This window comes from Acinonyx jubatus, chromosome A1, assembly GCF_027475565.1.
Source record: "Acinonyx jubatus isolate Ajub_Pintada_27869175 chromosome A1, VMU_Ajub_asm_v1.0, whole genome shotgun sequence".
Lineage (NCBI taxonomy): Eukaryota > Metazoa > Chordata > Mammalia > Carnivora > Felidae > Acinonyx > Acinonyx jubatus.
In genome coordinates this window covers 164,505,387-164,529,645 of record NC_069380.1, presented here as the reverse complement: position 1 = coordinate 164,529,645, position 24,259 = coordinate 164,505,387, and positions in this window count along the sequence as shown.

Here is a 24,259-nt window from a genome sequence, read left to right as displayed (position 1 = left end):
GGGAGATTAAGTGAATAAGAAGATAAAATTATGGATAATGATGAAGCTGAGAAAAAGAGAAATAGGAAAATACTAGACTATAAGGGATGAATTAGAGAACTAAGTAATTGAATGAAACATAACAATATCTGTATCATAGGAGTTCTGGAAAACGAAGGGAGAAAGAAAGGGGCAGAAGGTTTACTTGAACAAATTACAGCTGAGAATTTCCCTAATCTGGGGAAGGAAGCAGACATCCAAATCCAGGAGGCATAAAGAACTTCCTTCAGATTAAACAAGAATAGGTCTTCTCCATGGCATATCATAGTGTAACAGATTAAATACAAAGATAAAGAGAGAATTCTTAAAGCAGCTAGGGACAAACAGGACTTAACCTACAAGGTAGACACACAAAGATAGTAGTAGACCTGTGCACTGAAACTTGACAGTCCAGAAGGAAGTGGCAGGAAATATTCAATGTGCTGGATAGGAAAAATATGCAGCCAAGAACCCTTATTCATCAGGGTTGCCATTCAGAATAGAAGGAGAGATAAAGGCTTTCCCAGACCCAACAAAAACTGAAGGAGTTCATGACCATTAAACCAGCCCTGCAAGAAATCCTAAGCCGGGGGGGAGGGGGGGCTCTTTGAGTGAAACACTGCAAAGACTACAGAGAACCAGAGATATCACCACAAGCATGGAACCTTCAGATAACAAAATGACACTAAATCCATATCTTTCAATAATAACTCTGAATGTAAATGGACTAAATGCTCCAATAAAAATACAGGGTCTCAGAATAGATAAAAAAACAAGATCCATCTATATGCTGTCTACAAGAGACCCATTTTAGGCCTGAGGACACTTTCAGATTGAAAGTGAGGTGATGGAGAACCATCTATCATGCTCCTGGAAGTCAAAAGAAAGCTGGTAACCATACTTATATCAGACAAAATAGATTTTAAGCTAAAGTCTGTAACAAGAGATGAAGAAAGGCATTATATCATAATTCTTGGGTCTATCCATCAAGAAGAGCTAACAATTGTAAATGTTTATGCTCCCAACTTGGAGGAACACAAATACATAAATCAATTAATCACAAACATAAGCAATCTTATTGATAGGAATACTGTAATTGTAGGGGACTTTAATACTCCACTTATAGCAATGGCCAGATTATCTGGGCAAAAAGTCATAAACAAACAATGACCTTGAGTGATATATTGGACCAGATGGACTTAACAGATATATTCAGAACTTTTCATCCACAAGCAGCAGAGTACACATTCTTTTAGAGTGCTCACGGAACATTTTCTAAGATAGATCACATACCGGGTCACAAAACACCCCTCAAAAATATAAAAGAATTGAGATCATACCATGCATATTTTCAGATCACAACGCTATGAAACTTGAAGTCAACCACAAGAACAAAAAAATGAAAGCCTCCAAATACATGGTGGTTAAACAACATCCTAATAAAGAATGAATGGGTCAACCAGGCAATTAAAGAAGAAATTAAAACTTATATGGAAGCAAATGAAAATGAAAACCTGACAGTCCAAACCCTTTGGGATGCAACAAAGACAATCCTAGGAGGAAAATACATTGTGATCCAGGCTTATCTCAAGACACAAGAAAAATACCAAAGATAAAATCTAACTATACACCTGTTAGAAGCAGAACAGCAAAGAAATCCCAAAGCCAGAAGAAGAAGAGAAATAATAAAGATTAGGTCAGAAATAAACAATAGAGAATCCAAAAAACCAGTAGAACAGATCAATGAATCTAAGAGCTGGTTTTTTGAAAGAATAAACAAAATTGATAAACCCTAGCCAGACTTCTCAAAAAGAAAAGAGAGAGGACCCAAATACATAAAATCACAAATGAAAGAAGAAAGATCACAACCAACACCACAGAAATACAAACAATTATTAGAGAATACTATGAACAATTATATGCCAACAAAATGGACAACCTCGAGGAAATGGACAAATTCCTAGATACCACCACACTACCAAAACTCAAATGGGAAGAAATAGAAAAATCGAACAGTCCCATAACCAGTGAAGAAATTTAGTCAGTTATCAAAAATCTCCCAACAAATAAGAGGTCTGGGCCAGATGGCTTCCCTGGGGAATTCTACTAGACATTTAAAGCAGAGTTAACACCTATCCTTCTCAAGCTGTTACAAAAAATAGAAACAGAAATAAAGCTTCCAGACTCATTCTATGAAGCCAGAATTACCTTGATTCCCAAACCAGATACAGACCCCACAAAAAAGAATTACAACGCCAATATCCCTGATGAACATGGATGCAAAAATTCTCAACAAGATACTATAAAATCAAATTCAATAGTCTATCAAAAGAATTATTCACCATGGTCAAGTGGGATTCATTCCTGGGCTGCAGGGCTAGTTCAATATCCAGAAATCAATCAATGTGATACATGATACATCACATTAATAAAAGAAAGGATAAGAACTATATGATCTTGTCAATAGATGCAGAAAAAGCATTTGACAAAATATAGGATCCTTTCTTAATAAAAACCCTCAAGAATGTAGGGATAGAAAGAACATACATCAACATCATAAAAGCCATATAGGAAAAGCCCACAGCTAATATCATCCTCAATGGGAAAAAACAGAGAGCTTTCCCCCGAAGGTCATGAACATGACAGACATGTCCACTCCCACCATTGTTGTTTAACATAGGTTGGAAGTCTTAGCCTCAGCAATCAGACAACAAAATGAAATAAAAGGCATCCAAATTGTCAAAGAAGAAGTTAAACTTTCACTTTTTGCAGATGACAGTATACTCTACATGGAGAACCTGAAAGACTCCACTAAAAAGCTGCTAGAACTGATACATGAATTCAGCAAAGTCACAGGATACAAAACAGAAATCAGTTGCATTTCTATTCACCAATAATGAAGCAACAGAAGGAGAAATCAAGAAATCAATCCCATTTACAATTGCACCAAAACCCATAAAATACTTAGGAATAAACCTAACCAAAGATATAAAATATCTGTATGCCAAAAATTATAGAAAACTTATGAAGGAAATTGAAGAAGACACAAAGAAATGGAAAAACATTCCGTGCTCATGGATCAGAAGAACAAATATTGTTAAAATGTCAATACTACCCAAAGCAATCTACACATTCAATGAAATCCCAATCAAAATTCCACCAGCATTCTTCTCAAAGGTAAGAGCAAACAATCCTAAAATTTGTGTAGAACCACAAAAGATCCCAAATAGCCAATGTAATATTGAAAAAGAAAATCAAAAGTGGAGGCATCATAATCCTGGGTTTAGGATCTATTGCAAGGCTATAATCATCAAGCCAGCATGGTACTCACACAAGAACAGACAAAAAGACCAGTGGAATAGAATAGAGAACCCAGAATTGGACTGACAGATGTATAACTAACTAATCTTTGACAAAGAAGGAAAAAATATTCAATGGAAGACAAAAAAAACAGTATCTTTAGCAAATGGTGCTGGGAGAACTGGATAGCAACATGCAGAAGAATGAACTTGGACCACTTTCTTACACCACACACAAAAAATAAATTCCAAACAGATGAAAGACCTAAATGTGAGACAGGAAACCAACAAAACCCCAAAGGAGAAAACAGGCAACTACTTCTTTGACCTCAGCAGCAGCAATTACTTGCTCCACAGGTCTCCAAAGGCCAGGAAAATAAAAGCAAAAATGAACTATTGGGATCTCACCTCATCAAGATAAAAACCTTCTGCACTGCAAAGGAAACAATTAACAAAACTAAAAGGCAACCGATGGAATGTAGGAAAATATTTGCAAATGACATATTGGATAAAGAGTTAGTATCCAAAATCTATAAAGAATTTACCAAACTCCAAACCCAAAAAAACCAAATAATCCACTGAAGAAATGGGCAGAAGACATGAATAGATACTTTCCTGAAGAAGACATCCAGATGGCCAACAGATTCATGACAGGATGCTCAACGTCACTCATCATCAGGGAACTACAAATCAAAGCCACATTGAGGTACCACCTCACACCAGTCAGAATGGCTAAAATGAACAATTCAGGAAACAATAGATTCTGGCAAGGATGTGGAGAAATGGGAATCCTCTTGCACTGTTGGTGGGAATGCAAACTGGTGCAGCCGCTCTGGTAAACAGTGTGAAGGTTCCTCAAAAAATTAAAAATAAAACTACCCTATGACCCAGCAAGGGTGCTACTAGGAATTTATCCAAAGGATATAGAAATGCTGGTTCATAGGGGCGCTTGTACCCCTATGTTTATAGCTTTCGACAATAGCCTAATTAGAGAAAGAGCCCAAATGTCCATCAACTGATGAATGAAGATGTGGTTTATATGTACAATAGAAGACTATTTGGCAATAAGAAATAATGAAATCCTGCCATTTACAACAATGTAGATGGAATGGAGGCTATTATGCTAAGTGAAATAAATCAGTTAGAGAAAGACAGATATCATATATTTTTACTCACATGTGGAAATTGAGAAACTTAAAAGAAGACCATGGGAGAAAGGGAAGGTGAAAATAGTTTCAAACAGAGAGAGAGAGTCAAACCATAGAGACTCTTAAATATAGAGAACAAACTGAGGGTTAATTGGAGGGGGTTGGGGAGGGGGGAAATGGATGATGGACATTGAGTAGGGCACTTGTTGGGATGAGCATTGGGTATTGTTATATAAGTGATGAATCACATGAATCTACCCCCAAACCAAGAGCACACTGTATTTATACTGTATATAACACTGTATGTTAGCCAACTTGAAAATAAATTTTATATATATATATACATAATATATATACATATATACATATATACATATATGTATATATGTATATACATATATACATAATATATATAAGAGTTGGAGGCTTAACAGACTGAGCCACCTAGGCACCCTTGCTCTTCCTTCTAATAAATTCAGCATCTGTAATTTTCATCTCAAAAAAATAAAAATAAAAAAGATTCTCCCCCCCTCTTTCTGCCTCTCCTCTGCTTGTGCTCTCACTTTCTCAAAAATATAAATAAGCATTAAAAAAAAACACAACAAAAATCTGATTATCAAAACTCAACCTGAGGGGTACCTGTGTATCTCAGTAGATTAAGGATACAACTTCAGTTCAGGTCATGAACCCGCTGCTCATTGGTTTGATTCCCACAGCTCAGAGCCTAGAGCCTGCTTCAGATTCTGTGTCTCCCTCTCTCTGCCCCTCTCCTGCTCACACTCTGTCTCTCTCTCTCTCTCTCTCTCTCTCTCAAAAATAAATAAACATTAAAAAAAAAAAGAAGCTCAACCTGATAATAGATGAACTCAATACATGTATGTAAGGAACAGGGATAGACGTGACATAACCTGGTTTTGTTAGGAAATTTATAATTTAAATAAATTTTTTCATAAATTTTGGTAATTTAAATAAATAGCTGGTTTGGGAAATAACATCTTCATTGTTGCAACTGAAGAGAGAATATACATGCAATGGTTGACAGATTTTTTTTTCCAAAGCTATTTTCTTTCCACGGGATATTTGGATATAATAAAAGAATGTCTGAATTCAATCAATGATAGCAAACTTGATGAAAGGTGATTTCAGTAAATAATGAGCCCCTACCTAAATCCAAAATGAAGTTTAAGATCATTCAATATAAGCATTTCTGAGGCACTCAGTTTCATTTCCTTCCTGGCAAAGATGGAGCTGGTACTCATTTTCCTATTTTTGACAGCATAATTTTGTGTCATAACGTTTCAGATCACTTGGGTATAACAACACAAGACCAGAAATAACTTAATTGTGAGTGAAGATATATTTGCTGCTATCTTATAAAAAAATCTTATCTCTCGATACTAAAACATGAGTATTATATTGATAAACAGTTTTACCTACTTTGGATATTTTTAAAAATTTATATTATAAAAGAAAATACTCATGTTAAAAGAGTACAAAAGGAAATACATTAAAATTTGAGTCTCATGGGAGTTCTACTTCCCATAGGTATACACACTCTGGATATATATGTGTGTGTGTTTATTTTTTCACATAATTATATGAATAGGTAATTAACTAATGGAAAAAGAAACAGATAGCTTCTGACACATAAAAACGTATCTCTTTCCCAATATAAGAAATAATCAAATATTTTTGCCTATCAAATTAGAAACTACATATTAAATTTGATAGAAGTTAGCAAGAAGGTAGGGAAGCAGAAACTCTCATATGCTATTGTAAGAATCAATAACTTGGAACTACCAATTATCATTTTGAATACATGCAATTTAACCAATTTTTGTTTTATTTTTACTTTTCTTATTGGCTTGCATATGACATTTATACAAAATAACAATCTTTTATTTTCAATATATGAAGTTTATTGTCAAATTGGTTTCCATACAACACCCAGTGCTCATCCCAAAAGGTGCCCTCCTCAATACCCATCACCCACCCTCCCCTCCCTCCCACCCCCCATCAACCCTCAGTTTGTTCTCAGTTTTTAAGAGTCTCTTATGCTTTGGCTCTCTTCCACTCTAACTTCTTTTTTTTCCCTTCCCCTCCCATGGGTTTCTGTTAAGTTTCTCAGGATCCACATAAGAGTGAAACCATATGGTAGCCAAATTATGGAAAGAGCCTAAATGTCCATCAACTGATGAATGGATAAAAAAATTGTGGTTTATATACACAATGGAGTACTACATGGCAATGAGAAAGAATGAAATATGGCCCTTTGTAGCAACATGGATGGAACTGGAGAGTGTTATGCTAAGTGAAATAAGCCATACAGACAAAATAACAATCTTTTTGCAGGTTTCTGGGTTTCAGTTTTTTCCAGTTTATGATTTGTCTTTTGACGACTCCTTTAGTATTGATTGTGTGTAAAGTTCAAAATTGCATCACTTTATGCTATCAAATTAGTTAGTTCTTATGGTCTTGTTAGTGTTTATCTTATTTTAAAAGCTTTTCTTTACACAAATCATAAAAAAAGAAAGGCTTACTCTTATTTTTATTATTTTACATCTGTTTTTGTGTAATGATTTGTTTCCAATTTTCACTACCAAATGTTAATCATAAATTAGAGAGACTTATGTAATAGTCCTATATGAATTTTACAAGTATTAATGTTTTGCTGTATGGGTTAATTTTGTGTTTCATTAAATATTTTAAGTTAAAAATATCACCACATTTCAGCTATCTACTTTACCCAAACACTTCAGCATACATACCTGGAAAAAATATGCATGGTTATTGATCTATAAGAATTTCAACCTTTCAGGTATAAATTATGTATTAAATAAATTATTGAAACTGGTCCTGATAAGGTTTCTACAAGAAAAATTTAAAGAAACCCACTTTTAACAAAGTATGCTGAAGGTGAGTTCTTTGAAATCAAAGCCATTATACCATCACATACTATTATTTTCTAACCTAGTTTAACAATAATGGTTATACTATGTATTTTGAAAGATTAATGATTTTGAGAGGTTAATTGTTTTGAGACATTAACCATTTTGCAATGTTCAGATCCAGCCTAGTTAATCAATGGTTTTGTATGGTAAACGAAAAAACTTCTACGGCCATCCTGGCTACACTTGCCTCTTTTTCATTAAGCATACTACATTAACGGGAGACCTAAAAATTATCGACATATATCCTCATCATATTGTCATGAGCAGCTGAATTCATAATAATCAATGGAAATAATTGAAGACCCCATTCATCACAGAAACATTATTCAACTATGAAATTGAAAGAATACGCTGTCCAGTTTGCAATGTAGTATTGATAAAGAATATTTTTAGATTTCTGAAAAACAATTACAATTGTTAATGATCTTAACATGGCCTAAAAATAGAATTGAGATATATTAACTTTGGAGGTACTGACTGAATCCTTTTTCTTTCTACCTCCTGACTTCAGATTCATACACATGTATACTTTTTTGAAACTCATTTTAGGGACAATTTTCATTTATTTTAAGCCACACTTATGATACAGTAAAATGGTGGCATAATGTGCACTGGTAAATAGAGAAAATCAGACTCATTGCTTTAACCCAAATGCTTTATATTCTCTTTTCTCATTGTGTCAATAATCTTTCCATTTAATTTTTATTGAGAATTGAGAGCTCTGGAGATATTTTAAAATTATTTTTCCATGGAACTTGTAAGGTTGTCATTTTTCTACTATAAAAAACACAACCTTCAATGTATAACTAATTTTTAATCTTTGATCATTTTCATTATATTCACTCTTATGTATTCACAAATGTATTTTTACTAAAGAAAGGGGTGAAAAGATAAAATTGCCAAGTACAACAAAAATATTTATGAAACACGTAAAACAGAAAGTAAATTATTCACATATCACATGTTAAAAAAGAAACAAATCATGTTAGGCTTAAAGCAAAATGATGATGTCTTTCCATGACAGGGATTTTATATCTAATTCAAAACAAATGGGAAGAAAGGACCATTGACTGATAATGGTAAATATCATAAAAAGAGACATTTTGATGTCACTTTACCCTTCATTCATTGAAAAGGATAGATCATGGTTTGTTTGTGATGTCAAAGAATGACAAGAAGATAGAAAAATGAAAAGAATAATAACTGAACAATATCTTATTCTTAAAAGATGTCAATTATGCCACTTATACCCTGTCTAAATATTGTATTTTTTGACTTTACTTCAAACTATTTTTAAATTGTGTTTACTTCAATCACAAAACAGTGAAATAATATTATTGTCAATGTGACTGCAGCAAACTCTTTGTCTAATTTGTAAGTATTTGAATCTAACTTGGACTTCAAAAATTTCTCCTGGGATCTATCAATATGGTATCAAAAATAATTTACCTTAGACAGTTCCATTAAGTTTGGTAAGAAATGTATATTAGGACTAGAATGTAATATTTAGTTACAATGTCTCAAAGATTAGTACAAATGCCTTAAACATATGTGCACACCTTCTTCTGGATTTAGGAGCAAGAAATAGTTGAATCCTAGGTTATCTTTCAAAAAAAATATTTTAACTGAAGAATCCTTCTAAAAATATATTGTTAGAGTACCAGTTCTGTGACATTAGAAACTATTATACTACTATAAAACATAATATTATGGTAAAAAATACTTGGAGGACAATTTAAACTGGTATCCTTAGTATACAACTTCTCAGAACCCTTAATATTATGATACCTACTTTGAATTTGTCAACAGAGCAATAGAGCGTAGTAATACATTCCAAACATATTGACCACATTTGCTTCAAGAATAACCTGGCAGAAATATTTTACAGCACAAATTTTGGCAGACACTGAGATGTTTTGTTGAACTATTTTTGGAAATTTAAGGTAATTTTTTTTAAATAAGAAGGACTATATCCCCATATATTTGAAATTCACAAGTGTGTATGGATAGGGTCCCATAAGAGTGCCTGGCATAACTGAGTACTCAATAGGAGGCAGATTTATTTTTCTAATTTTTATCTTATTATTATGTGTGTAGTTTTGAGCAAGTTTAAGCCATTCTTAAAAATCCTAACACACTATGAAAATAGCTGACATAATGTAACGAACTTCTGAGAATCTCAGATAAACAGTGTTAATCAGAGATCCTTCTTAGGAAGCATGAGTGAACTTTCATAGTCACTGGTTTTCTAGTGTCAGTATATGTTGACATTACCTTATTGAACTGTGGCAACAAATCATGTATTTATTTTTTAATGCAGGTATGTGGTAGTGTTTTTTAATTATTTCTACTCAACAGCATATTTGCAAAGTACCACTCAAGAAAATAAACGAGAGGTGGTGAGTAAAAATCAAGCCTATGTCCATGTCTTAAGGCCCATCTGGCTGTTCAGTGCTTCTCAAAGTTGAATGAACATAATGATTCCCTGGGGTCATTTTAGGAACACAGCTTCCTAAGCCTCACCTTTCCCAGAGATTCTAATCCAGTAGGTCTGAGATTGGTCCATGTAACTGATTTTTTCCCAAATTCCCCAGGCCATTATAAAACTTCTGATCCAGGGACCATACTTTGTCAGATATTAGGTTAGAAGGATCTCACAGAGTTGACTGATCACTTTTTTCTCCCACTGAGAATGGCTACATTCTATTTGTTTATTTATTTATTTATTTTAAATCCGTGTTGGTATTATTATTTCACAAGGAAGATTCATCAAATAGAAAAGTGCAACTTTGTCTAGAAATAGAAAACAGCTTACTTATATTTTAATCATATCAGAGTTTTACTAAAAAGAAATACAATGTATCATCCATGCATCACATTATTTACTGATGACCAATATACTGAAACATTATAGGCAAAAAAATGGATGTTCTTTTTCCCCTCAACTATGCTTCTCAAGAAAATAGAACTTGGAAGGGTTGAGACGTATTCCTGAAAAGTCAGACTGCAGTCTACTTTCTCATTTATTCATTCACAAACATTTAGTCAACAGCTATTAGACATTAGGCACTTGCTTCATACAGATAAGACCCCTCTACCTTCAAGGTACTTCCAATATTCAGATACTCTGATATTTGACGAGTGAGCTGGATGGTGAGCAATGACATTTCTCTGTGAGGAATACACATTTACCAAACGCAACTATATTTGCCTGTATAGCCATTTTGATTTCTAAGCTTTTAATAAATTATTTAGGTTTTTATTCTTAGAGAAATATTAGTAACGTTTTAAGATTGTTCTCTACCTTACAGCTCTTCCACATTAGTGACCATTTTAGTTCTCCTTGGTGATGTGGAAGCCCACCTTAAAGGCATCAAAGGGCCCTTTTCTCCAAATAAGCAATAAAGGCAAACCTTGATTTCACCAAGTGATTATGTCATATTACTTGCCCTTCACTATGTCAGTGTAGTCCCAATCTTTGTGTTTTGAATTAAAAAGTTGGTATTTAAAAGAGAGCTATTAACTTCCAAAGAATAGAAAATTCCATGGATAACAGAATGTTACAACCATTACAATCTCACTTTGTCAGCAGTACAAATTAAATTCCCACATCTTAACATTTTATATATTCACTGTTATTTAAAGGATGATGGACATAAAGGTCCAGAAAGACACAATATAATAGAAACTATTTTAATATTCTCAGCATACATTGGTGTAATGGTTCAACAGTGAGCTTGTGTTATTTGTGAAGATTTTTCTCTCACCTTCATAGGTACACGCAGAAGCAAACATTTATGCAATTATGAATTACAACTTTGAATTAATTAAAGCTTTTAAAAACATCTATGTATACATATGTGTATGTGTACACTTAAATACACACATATACACACATACATATGTATATGTGTATATGCATGTGTATTTGTAAACTCTTAGAATTTATGCATATAAGATGTTTTTCTTCATCCATTAACTACTCATCACAGTATCATTATTTACTCTAGGTAAGGAAATCTACAAGAAAAATGGTAGCAATGAGAAACATCACTTACTTGATTAGAGTCATTCAATTCTTTTTTAGGGATACATTGCAAATAACTGCAGCAACCAAACAAGATTTCTAATCTTTGTGTTATAAAAAGGCTTTATGAGTTTCCTAATTTACTATCCAATAACATACAGAGTTTCTATAGCAACTGTGTAAGAAAACATAGCACTTGTGTTATAGCACTTGAAAAAGGAGAAATGCTCCATGGACACTCAAAAACATTTTAAAAATTAGATAACCTGTCTTAGTAGCATACTATGTTATATGTACAAATAGAACTTCACATTGTCTTTACTGGAGGATGATTATACGTATACCATTATGTTTATGTATTTGCAAGTCCATTTTCAAAGAAGTTAGCTAAATATGTAATTTGTACTTTATGGTAAATTATATTCATTACTAAATAAATGATTGTTGTTCTTCATCAAGTCTCTTTATTTAGAAGGCAAGATTATTTTACTTATTTGTTTGCTTTTTAAAGAAAATTTTAGAGCTTTAGATTAACAACAAAATTGAGAAGATAGAGTGTTCCCATATACCCCTTGACCTGCCACCTGCATAGTCTCTTCCATTGTTGATATCCCCTAATAGGATGACACTTTATTAACTTTTAAATATTATTTATCTTGCTCTCAGATTTTAAGGTTTATTTATTTTGAGAGAGAGTGAACATGCTCAGGAAGGGCAAAGTGAGAGGGAGAGAGAGAATCCCAAGGAGGCTCCGTGTTTACAGTGCAGAGCCTGACGCGAGGCATAATTCCAGGAACTGTGAGATCATGACCTGAGCCAATATCAAGAGTCAGACGCTTAACCAGCTGAGCCACCCAAGCTATTTTTCTATTTTTCTATTTTTCTCCATGGATGAAACTTCATTGACATAACCACCCAAAGTCTATAATTTACATTACAATCTGCTCTTGGTGTTGTACATTCTGTGGGTTTGGACAAATGTTTAATGGCCATATCCATCATGATAATACCATACAGAGTATTTTCACTGTCCTAAAAATTCTCTATGCTCAGTCTAACTCATCCCTTCTGTCAAATCCTGACAACCATGAATATTTTCACTGATCCCAGTTTTGCCTTTCCAGAATATCACATAGTTGGAATCATACATGTATCATATTCTCATTGGCTTATTTTATTTAGTAACATGTGTTTCCTCCATGTATTTTCATGGACTGATAGCTCATATCTTTTTTAACTCTAAAAAATATTCCATTTTCTGCATGTACCACAGTTTATATACCCATTCTCCTAGTGAAGGACATCTTGGTTGCTTCTTAGCTTTGGTGGTTACAAACAAACGTGTGAACAATACTTATCTTCAGGTTTTTTGTGGACATAAGTTTTCAACTCCTTTGGATAAATATGAAGGAGTACAATTGCTGACTCCTACGTTAAGAGTATGCTAATTTTGTAAGAAACTGCCAAAATGTTTTCCAGAATGGCTGTATCATTTTGCCATATCTGTGATAAATGAGAGTTCCTGTTGCTCCACATTCTCATCAACATTTATTGTTGTCAGTGTTCTATATTTTGGCCACTCTAATAGGTACATAGCGGTATTGCATTATTGTTTTAATTTTCATTTCCCTAATAACCTATGATGTGGTGCACCTTCACCTATACTTGTTTGTCATCTGTGTATCTTCCTTGGTGAGAGGTTTATTATAGTTTTTGTCTTATTCACTAATCTGGTTTTTTGTTGTTGCTGTTGTTGTTTTTCACTGTTGAGTTTTACAAGTCCTTTGTGTATTTTGGATAATAGTCCTTTATCAGATGTGCCTTTTGAAAATATTTTATCCCAGTCTGTGGTTTGTCTTCTTCATCTTGTCAATTATTTCTTTCATGGATTGTGCCTCTGGTGTTGCATCTAGAAAGTCATCACCATATCCAAGGTCATCTAGGTTTTCTCCTATGTTATTTTCTATGTGTTTTATAGTTTGCCTTTTAACTTTAGGTTTTTAATCCATGTTCAGTTAATTCTTGGTATAATTTATTTTTATTTCACTTCACAAAAGTATTGGTCTGCAACATACTGAAAATTTATAAAAAAAAAAGCAACAGTAACAATTTATCCTTTCACTTTAGATAGTTTGAAAGTAATACCACTTGGCCTTTATCCATTTTTCTCCTGCTTTCTATACAATTTCCTGTTATTTCAGCCATCTGGGAGACTTTGTAAATTCCTCTATTCATTGTAATCACTGTCACTGTTGTCTCATTGCCTATTTCATGTCTTTTGATGCCTCTATATGGTTATTTTCACAATGCCATCACTACACATGCTAACAACTTCTGACTGAGGAATGGAGATCTCTTTGCCTTTTAAAAAAATTTATTTATTTTGAGAGAGAGAGAGACGGAGTGAAAGTAGGGGAGGGGCAGAGAGGGAAACAGAATCAGAAGCAGGATCTGTGCTGACAAGCAGAGAGTCCAATGCATGGCTCAAACTCACAAACCATGAGATCATGACCTGAGCCAAAAGCAAACACTTACCCCACTGAGCCACCCAGGTGCCCTGAGATCTGTTTGATGACTGAAAGGTTAAGTTTTATTGTGCACTCAAATATTCCTCACAGGTTTTTAGTCCGTCAACCATTCTTACATTTCTTTCTGTTGTCTCCTTCTCTTCTACTCAGATTGGTATGCATAAAGGGAGATAAGCTACTTACTGAAGTGTTTTCCTCATGTTGTACATGCTGTTTTAGCTCCCAAACTCTTCTCTCTTTCCTGGTTTATCTTCAGTGTCTTGCACTATCCTTGATCAACTCAATTTTATAAACACAGTAGTGAATATTTTTGTTAAAAAAGGAATTTCAACCATTTGAAATACCATGTGTATTGCCATCTGTATTGTAATGCCGTTGTGTATTGAATACTACTTTGAAAATTAAAAGCTGTATTTATCAGAAATATATGTCTATGTTTTTATTGAAAAAACATGAGGCTTCTTAAAGCTTCAATTTATACTAAAGTTTAATGTAAGGGCAACAATGCTTTCATATTTTGTGTTTTAAATAATTTGGCATCATCACAAACGAACTAAAACAACAACTACAACATAAGTGTATACTGAAGATTACACACATCTGCTGACCTTTCCAATTTTGCAGATTGGACTCAACACTGTAACGAACTCTATATTCCTGAATATTCACTAATAAGGTAAAGGAAGAAAAGAAGTCTACCATTTGTCAATATTTCAGAAGTGTGAGACACAGAGATTTATATCATTAAGCATTATGTCAGATTTTAACTGCAAAATACCTCCTCAAATACATTAATTTGCATCTTGCAATAACTATTTCACAAAAAGTAAAAAATTAGAGGCAAAATATAGATCTTAAAATATACCTCTGTCAATAGAGTAACTTTTCAAGCAAAGGCATTGGGTCATCCAGGACTCTAGGGTAAAGAATTGGAACCTGACAGACTGTTAGGCTGTTAGAATTGTTACCACTGCCAGCCATCATTTCTATATATTTGATGGTGCTTTAATGACTAATTGATACCACTGAGCTTCTCAGCCATACTCACACACACAGATAATATATTTTTTCATGGTATCACCTTAAAAATAAACAATGTTAGCATATAGTTGAAAACATTATTAGGGGCTGCTTTGTGAGCCAACAAAATTATTAAGAACTTCAGTGAGTTTTCGAGATGGTGTCTGCTTAAGCAGTCTCTATTCTGGAAGTAATTTCTCTTCTTTTACTGAGGAGTTGCTATCTAAGTCATACTGAGTAGTACTATTAGATTTCTGCACCTGGACATCTCTCTTTTCGATCAAACTACTCATCTTTAGGGACATGGAAATGTTCAATGTGCCAATTGAACCAAGCAAAAACCATTACTAAAAATTTGATCCTGTGTTACTGTGAGAAAAATTCTTGCTTCCTGATTTTATCATACAGAACATTTTCATTCTTTCTATAACCTAATAAAATGAACTGAAATTGAACTACCTAAATCAACTTTGAATTAATACAAGCTATCAATTTTTGATCAGGTGTAACTCACAGTGGGAGGAAGGTCAAATCCCTTGTCAGGCAATAGTCTTGAAACCCCAGTAAGCACCTCATAAATTCTCATCCAGCCCTACTTTTGAATTGTACCCAGAACACTGAAAATATTTACACCTGGGTTGGCAAATTCCCTCTTATGTTATTTTCATTCACTCAATAGGTAATTTTAAATTCTTTTTCAATTTTTGAGAAACGTTTGTTTTTCCCGGAAAACAGAAGAAAATCTTTTTTCTTCTTGGTTCTATTTTTTTTTCCTATTCTTTAATCCATGGCTTCAAGGAACTTGAAGGAAGTTCTTAAGGAACTGAGATATTAAAGTTACAGGTTAAAAAAAAATACCCCTACTGTAGAGACCATTAAGTAAAACTGATCAAGTTCTATGTCTTCCCCTGATCTTTGATTTTTCCCATTGAGATTTCTTTGTTGCAATTCACCTCCCAAATAAGGTATCTATATCTCTATATCTACATATATATATATATATATATATATATATATATATATATATATATGTATCTAGATAGTTTTCAGTAAATTTACTCATCATATTACTTATAGGAGTTTCAACAAAAAGTATAAATATACTTAATCATGAAAACTGTGTGACAGCACAGTCTTGTCAGTCTTTATTCCTTTAGGCGTGTCGCCAGCATTTCTTTTTTTAAAATCTCACCGCTAAGGACTTTTCAATAATTTTCCTACCAGTTAATTCTAATGAAATCTTTACTTCTCAAGTTATCCATGAATCAAAATTCAGATGATTCTATAAACTTAATTTCAATGTCAGGTATGTGTGATAAATTAGCAGGTAAGTCTTTAATCCAAAAGTGACAATAATTAAACTCAGGACACCAATACGACAAATTTCTAACACAAAACCTCTACTAAGAAGAAATAAAGTTGAACTTTTAATTAACTTTCAAATAGGTGAAGACATATTCATCAAAAGAGTTTGTAAAAAAATATATCTGACCTACTTGCCCTATATTGATCCATACTTATATAAACATTTTAGGATAACAAATACTATGATAACATATGTTGAACAAATACAAATACAAGATGGTAAACATCTTCATTCTATATGAATACCTTTGGTTATACTTTTGGAGTATACGTAAATTTTCAATTATTTACCAGCCAGATGCCTACTGACTAAAATCTTGTAACTCAGTAAGAATTTTTAAGTTAAAGTATTTCTCTAATTTGCAGTTTTGAAAAAAAAAAAACAATTTGTCTGAAAAAATAAATGAAGGCCAAAGAGAGCTTTGTTACAAAGTGATGAAGGTATAAGTGGGCAGACGGTAACCCCATCTATCACCATGACACTAGGTAGGAGTAGAGGTCATGCAATCCTTCTGAAAACTTTTATTTACATATGTCTACTGAGGTTATCTCCAACTTCGTATCTACCAATGGGTTTCAAGTAGAATAAAGGAAAGACAAGTTAGTTTTTAAAAATTAAATTGTGTTTATGCATATTGGAACACATATAAATTTTAGAATTCTATTGGCAGTTCTATATTTATTTGTAAATTTATTTATAAAAGGTTTTCTTCTGAAAAAATATTCTACAAATTTCAATCTTTGAAATAAAACCCTGTTAGATATTTTATATACAACTTGTTTTTTCTTTATAAAAGTATTTTCTTATGGTGTCTTATTATTTAGAGAAATTGATATTTTCCTGTCAGTAGATCATTTTGGCTCCTGGCCTGTCCCACTTTTATCAACTTGTTTGCCCTAGAAACCAATTAAAAATTGACATAATAACTCTCATTCAAATAATTAAAAACATTTTTTTTTAATTCCCACCACAGCAGCTATTTAGCCAAACTGGTACATATTTTTCCCTCCAATTATGCAATATGCTCTCCATATAAGCTTAAAAATTGTCTACTGTCTGAAGCACAGTAACTGAAATAGCAATTTCCACTCTGTTTTAACTAGCTATATATTTAAAATCAGATGTTTCACACCAGCAGCAATGGTGGGTTTAAAACTGCATTTGTTTTTTTGTTTTTGGCGGGGTTTTTTTGTCCTGCAAAATGGTTGGGGTTTTTTATGTTATTGCTTGTTAGTATTTAAAAATCTGGACATTTAATATAAATTTCACATTTTCTTATTCTCATAAAATTTGGGATATCTGCCAAGTCTGGGTCAACTCTTGCAGAATCCAATCAAATTGAGTGGCTATCTCCCTGTTAGGACTTCACCTACTGAAGGATGTGGCTTCCACCGGAGCCATGGGTTGACTCCAAAGGGTATTTGAGTTTATAAAATTTGATATGAAACCTATCTCTCCTCCACTGAGTCCCAGTCTAACATTCAGTTGCTCTTTGACAACTTCCTGAGAACATCTTGAGCCTGGTAATCATTTCTGTTTCTGTCCTCCTAGCTCTATTTTTATTTAAAAGTCTAATTTGGAACTTAGCATAAACATGATATGGTTTCACTAAATCACCACTCTCCCAAGTAGATTATAAATCCATTAAGCACACAGACCATATCTTATATTAAACTTACATGTCTTACTTTTTAGTATAATACCCTAGACACGTAACAATTTTTAAAAACAGTATAGTAAAACCTTGCATCGCGATTAACTTGTTATGCAAGTGTTCCTCAAGATGAGCCAACATATCTAGTGAATTTTAATAATGATAAATGAGCAATATCTTGCAATATGAATAGTATGCGACACCAAATGTCCCATGATCACAACTGAAATGATGGTTCTTCTCTCCCTCTCTCTCTTGATGCAGGATTGTGGGTGATCATCTCCCATGCTCGGATCCTTGGTCACAGGCTGTGGTGTTTGGCAGAAATCAGTGATTTTTCAGAATGTTGAAAGGGGCCTACAATTGGCATTAGTATATTTTTTTGTCATTTCAAAGAATGTATGGACAGTCCTTTGCTTTTCCATACAAAAGTAAGCTTAGGAATGCTTTGCTTCATTCTAGGTCAAGCAGCCTGCAGATATAAACCCTTTCCTCTGGTGCCTTATTGCCAGTTACAATAAATACAGTATATAATGAGTTTATTAATACTGTACTGTAGTCAACATCCACATGAGCATATACAATGGGCCCCATGAAGAAAAAGGGTGAAAAGAAATACAGTAAGAAGAAGGAGATGATTACAGTGGAAGTTAAGGAGGAAATCATCAAGAAGTACGAACAAGGTACACGAGTAGCCAAAATTGCAAGATTTTATAAGAAGTCTATGTGTGCATCTTGTTCACAGAGGAGGAGGAGAAAAAGGCCGAGGAATCCCTCACTTCAAATGATATTATGGAGATATGTAAAGTGTGGGAACCAGTCCAAGATTTTATAGAAAATCACCATCTGAACAAGGCTGTAACAGGGCAAGCAATGAATCTGTTCAGTGACAATGCAATGTCACATTTCCACAAAATCCTCAAAAGGAGGCAAAAGCAAGTGTCATTGGATAGGTTCCTTGTTAAAGTTCCACGAAAAGAAAGATTCCCTTGAGGCAAAAGATAGCAGTAATTCTGTTACTGACAGTGAAAGTTGTCCTATAAAAGAACCCTCTTCTCTCTTGCCTCCTTCACACCAGCCTCTAAGGTTTTCAATGGTAAATGCAGGTTCATTTATTTTTCTTTATATTTTGTATTTTAATATTTTGTATTATATTACAGTATTGTAATAATTTTTAAATGAATATTTTTGGGTTGTGGAATGAATCATCTAAGTTTCCATTATTTCTAACTGGAAATTCACTTTGAGATACAAGTGCTTTGGATTACAAGCATGTTTCCAGAATGAATTATGCTTCAAACCAAGGTTTTACTATATTTTATTCTAACTATGGCTTAGTATCTAAGGAAGTGCCTCTTTTTTTTCTTTAGTAAGAATTAATCTAAATGAATGTATACCGCACACTTCTGGGCACTCCAGGTTTATGTCTTTCACCCCACGATGTATGGCACTGTCGCAGAAATCTCACAAGAAAACACTTGGTTTAATTCAGGCAATCGTGTTCAAGTAATTAGTTTTGGTTCCAATCACTTGAGTTAAATATTTTCAAGAAATGTGCAGGATGAGAATTCTGGAAATAAATGTAGAAAATTGCCACAGGTATCGTTTTTGGCAACAAGAATTTGCCTCTGCTGCAGTCATGTTTCATATACTATGGAAATACAACTTAAAATTCAGAGGGTACATAATACTCCATGAAAATTATAGTTTCATTATGTAGTAAATGGAATATGCAAGGTATATAAAATCAGGAATGGAAAAATCAAACCACGTAGATCACAGAAGTTCAAAGCTCTTAATTAGAGTTTAAATTGTGACTTCAGAATCTTCAAATGCAGTTTAAGTACTTTCTAAACCATAAAGAATAGATTATATGTATGCAAATTAGAGCATATTTGATTGATGGAATGAAACATAATTTAGGACAATATTTCAGTGACAGGTATCCCCTGCTTTTTGCAAGTTCACAATGCACCAAATCATTTTTTAAGAAGACCTACAAATATACCTGTTTTTGCTAACTGAAAGAAATCTGAAGAGGATTTTCACCTTTAGGAAAAAAGGGAAACACCAAAAAAAGAGCATTCAATGTTTGTTTTGTATTGCAGCTAGCCATCATAGAGGCACCACACACCGCAAGCAGTGAGAGTGGCGCTTCCAAGCTTCTTCCTTGGGAACTACACTCAGCACCTCAGCATCAAGCTGCCATTGTTTTGAGCTGTGTCTGTGAGCATCTATGCTTTATCTCAATTTCTTTCCCACATCTGTTATCAAGATGTGTCCTAAGGTATCAGAAAAACCTAAAAGAGGTTATTCGGGTGGCCTGGAAATGCTCAAAAAGTTTTCCATATGAAGTAATGGTAATTGCTTCTTCACTTTATGCCATTTTGGCTTACAAAAGGCTTCATAGGAATGCTCTACTTCTGGAATGGGGTGGGGGGAACTTGTACCTCAAATGTACTTCAGAATTGCTATAGTATCCCTAGTTAACAATTCGGTTTTTGTAGCCTCACACAAATGCATAACATTAATTATCATTCGTTCTATTATATACACAGGAATTAAAATATAATTATGCATATTATTGATAAATATTTGAGCTGGTAGAATGCTTGACTGGTAAAATAAAAAAAATATTTCTATTATTCCTCTGGCAATTTGATATTATATACCATATTATTTTAATTTTGGTTTATTTTACTGAAGTGAATTGTCCTTTTTAACACCTTAGAAATGCTGAACTTTATGATAAAATATATTTCAAACACACAGTAAACAATTTTCAAACAAAGGAAAAACCATCATAAGCCAGAAAGGAAGAGAGAAATCTAAGTGAGAGGAACACATTTCAGCTAACTCTGTAGTAACTCACTGGAGATAACACTCCTACAATTTGACCCAGAAAATGAGTGATTCCTATTTTGAGAAGAATGTGGCCTTTGCTGTAGAAAGCAGAACTACTGAAACTCCAAGTAATGGTTGACAGATTCTTCTTGACCAAATTTTAGTCAGACTGCCCTGAACCCTCTTCTTGACTAGGACTCAACATTTATTAAAACCTATTGGGAAATACAGCACATGTGATTTTATCTACCCCACCAACTCCCTTTCTCTCTCTCTCTCTCTCTCTCTCTCTCTCTCTCTCTCTCACACACACACACACACTCATTCACTCACTCATAGACACAAGAGACTTGAAAAACACTAGCATAGTTTGTAATAGCTCAAGGCCATATCCCTAGGATGACCCCAGCTCCCTTTAAAATGTCTGCCTGAGAAAGAGCAAGGCTGCCCAAAGTATTTACTGTTTCCTCCGGCCAACACTTGAACATAGGAATCCTGTCTCTCAGTCTCTGTGGGAAGATAGGAGCCTAAGTTCCATTAGCACCAGTTAGCAAACCCAGATGGTCTAGTCATACAGACCAAGACCTCTTCTGCTTTTATAAATTTCTTCTCCCCTGAGTCTGCTCAATAGTCCCCCACCCCAGTACCCCCTCTTACCTCCTCACTTTCCTTTTAAAATTCATAGTCACCTCTGTACAAATGGAAGTTGAATTCAGTTCATGGGGAACCCTCTTACCACTTTCAGTAACTTATTACTGAATAAAATGTGCCCTTGCTTTGTTTTCTTTGACATGATCCATACAAGAAATAGGGGATTAAATGTACACTGTTCACCGCCCAGAAAAATAAAGAGATGTTGGAGTGTTTGAGAGAGAAAAAAATAAACTTTTAGAAATTAATAACCCAAATAATTCTAACCTGAATTAACTATAAGAAATTACTAGTCTAAATTTCATAAATTATGTGTCAGATTCTTCTTATTATCTACAATTAACTGAACTGGAAAAAAATGAACTCTGTACAAAATATGAACAAAATTAAAAATTGCAAAAAAACAGAGGGGAAAAAGTGAATAAAAGTGAAAAGAACTAAAGATTTGTTGAATGAAAAATTGTAAATAATTTGAAAGACACTAAAAAATATATTTGAAAATTAAAGTGAAAAATTAAAATCAAAGAAAAATATATGACTATGTGTAAAGGAAGACAGAATTGGAAAAAAATCAGATAACTTTCTGAAATTGAAAACAGTGATTATACCCTAACAATGTTCATTTTCTTACCAGCACTATTTCACCATTTTTCCTTCAAATAGAAATTCTATTTTATTTTTTTCAAACATACCCTATTCATCTACCTAGTTAAATGCCACCAAGGTGCTTATTAAAGACCAACTTCCAAAGACAGATCTTATTGATACACAGAAAATCCCACTACACAGCTAATGATTTCATTCTAGAATGGGAATACATCAGAATTTGGGTCAAGGAGATATGATGGAAACAATACCATTGTCCTAACAAGAAAAAAAAAAGTTTAGCTTTTCAACTAGATTGTTTTATGTGAATATTCTGCCTATATATTTTTAAAAATGTTTTTATTATTTTTATTTTTGACAGAGAGAGAGACAGAGTATGAGTGAGGGAAGGGCAGAGACAGAGGGAGACACAGAATCTGAAGCAAACTCCCAGCTCAGAACAGAGCCCGATGTGGGGCTCGAACCCGCAAAATGTGAGATCATGACCTGAGCCGAAGTCAGATGCTTAGCCCACTGAGCCTGAGCCACCCAGATACCCAGATACCACCCAGATATATATATATATATATATATATATATATATATATATATATATATATATATATGACATGTTATATATAAATTATAGGCAGAAGGTATCTGTGTGTGTGTGTGTATGACAACTAATATAAATATTATGTGCTATAAACATTACATATTGTTATATATGAGGCTATCAGTGGAATTATAAAGATGCATAGAAAATGGCAAAGCAAAGAAATGGAAAGAAATTTGATACTGACAATATGAACTGAACTGTACAAGATATCTATCCCAGAGGCTATACTACCTCTAGACTTGTTATGCAAGATATTTTTTCTGGTTTTCTGTTACTCACAAACTACATCTTAACTGCATATACACTGAAATATAAAACTCAGGGGATAGGTGAATAAAGTTAGGTAAGTCTAAAGAAATCATAAGGATGATGAGAGGAAAAATACAAAAAGAATTTTTATCACAAGTTAAAATACAAGAACTGAGGATTTAAAAATCTAACTAGGGGTGCTTGTGTGGCTCAGTTAGTTGGGCCAGATCATCATCTCATAGTTTGGCTCAGGTCATGATAGTTCACGAGTTCCACCCTACTTCAGGCTATGTGCTGACAGCTGAGTCTGGAGTCTGCTTTGGATTCTCTGTCTCCCTCTCTCTCTGCCCCTCCCCCGCTTGCACTCTGTCCTCTCTCAAAAATAAACAAACATTTATAAAAATAAAAATAAGTAAATAAAAATCTAACTAAAATTTTTAAAGAAACAAAAACATTGATCTATATTTGTATACTATATAAATAATGTCACTATCTATATTATCTTCATATAATATCCATTCCTATATATTTATATACTCTTTCATATACAATGTACATGAACGTATTTATGAATATATACATATACATGAATATATACATATATACACATACACATGTGTATGCAATTATGGCATATATTAGAAATCTCAACCACATTCACAATAAAAATAAGAGTACTGAATGAGAAAGTCACAAAATGAAGTACTAAATTTTCACTGGTGGATATGTTATCAATTTGTACCTTTACATACTGTTCTCAAATTTCAAAGCTAACATTATACCTTGCTTTTCTTGATTAATTTGTGCTTCTCTAATCAATGCCTCACAACCCAATAATAGTACACGCCACTTATTTTGTCATTTAAAATAGAATAAATTTTGGAGTGCCTGGGTGGCTCAGTTGGTTAAGCGTCCGACTCTTGATTTCAGTTCAGGTCATGGTCTCATGCTTTGTGAGTTCAAGCCCCACATCAGGCTTTGCACTGACAGCGCAGAGCCTGCTTGGGATTCTCTTCTCTCTCCCTCTCTTTCTGCCCCTCCCCTGCTCTCTCTCTCTCAAAATAAATGCATTTTAAAAAATAAATTTTATTTAAAAATAGAATATATTCCAACTAATTAGAAATTTATTTCATTTATTTAAACTGCTATGTAGTATTCCATTGTATAAATGTATCCATTCCCATTATTGGTGAATTAAATCTCTATTATCTAATTTATGTTAAAACTTAACGTTCAATGAGAAGAGTTGCATAGGTTCAGCATACAAGCATTCATATAAAATAAGTGTATTTTATATAAT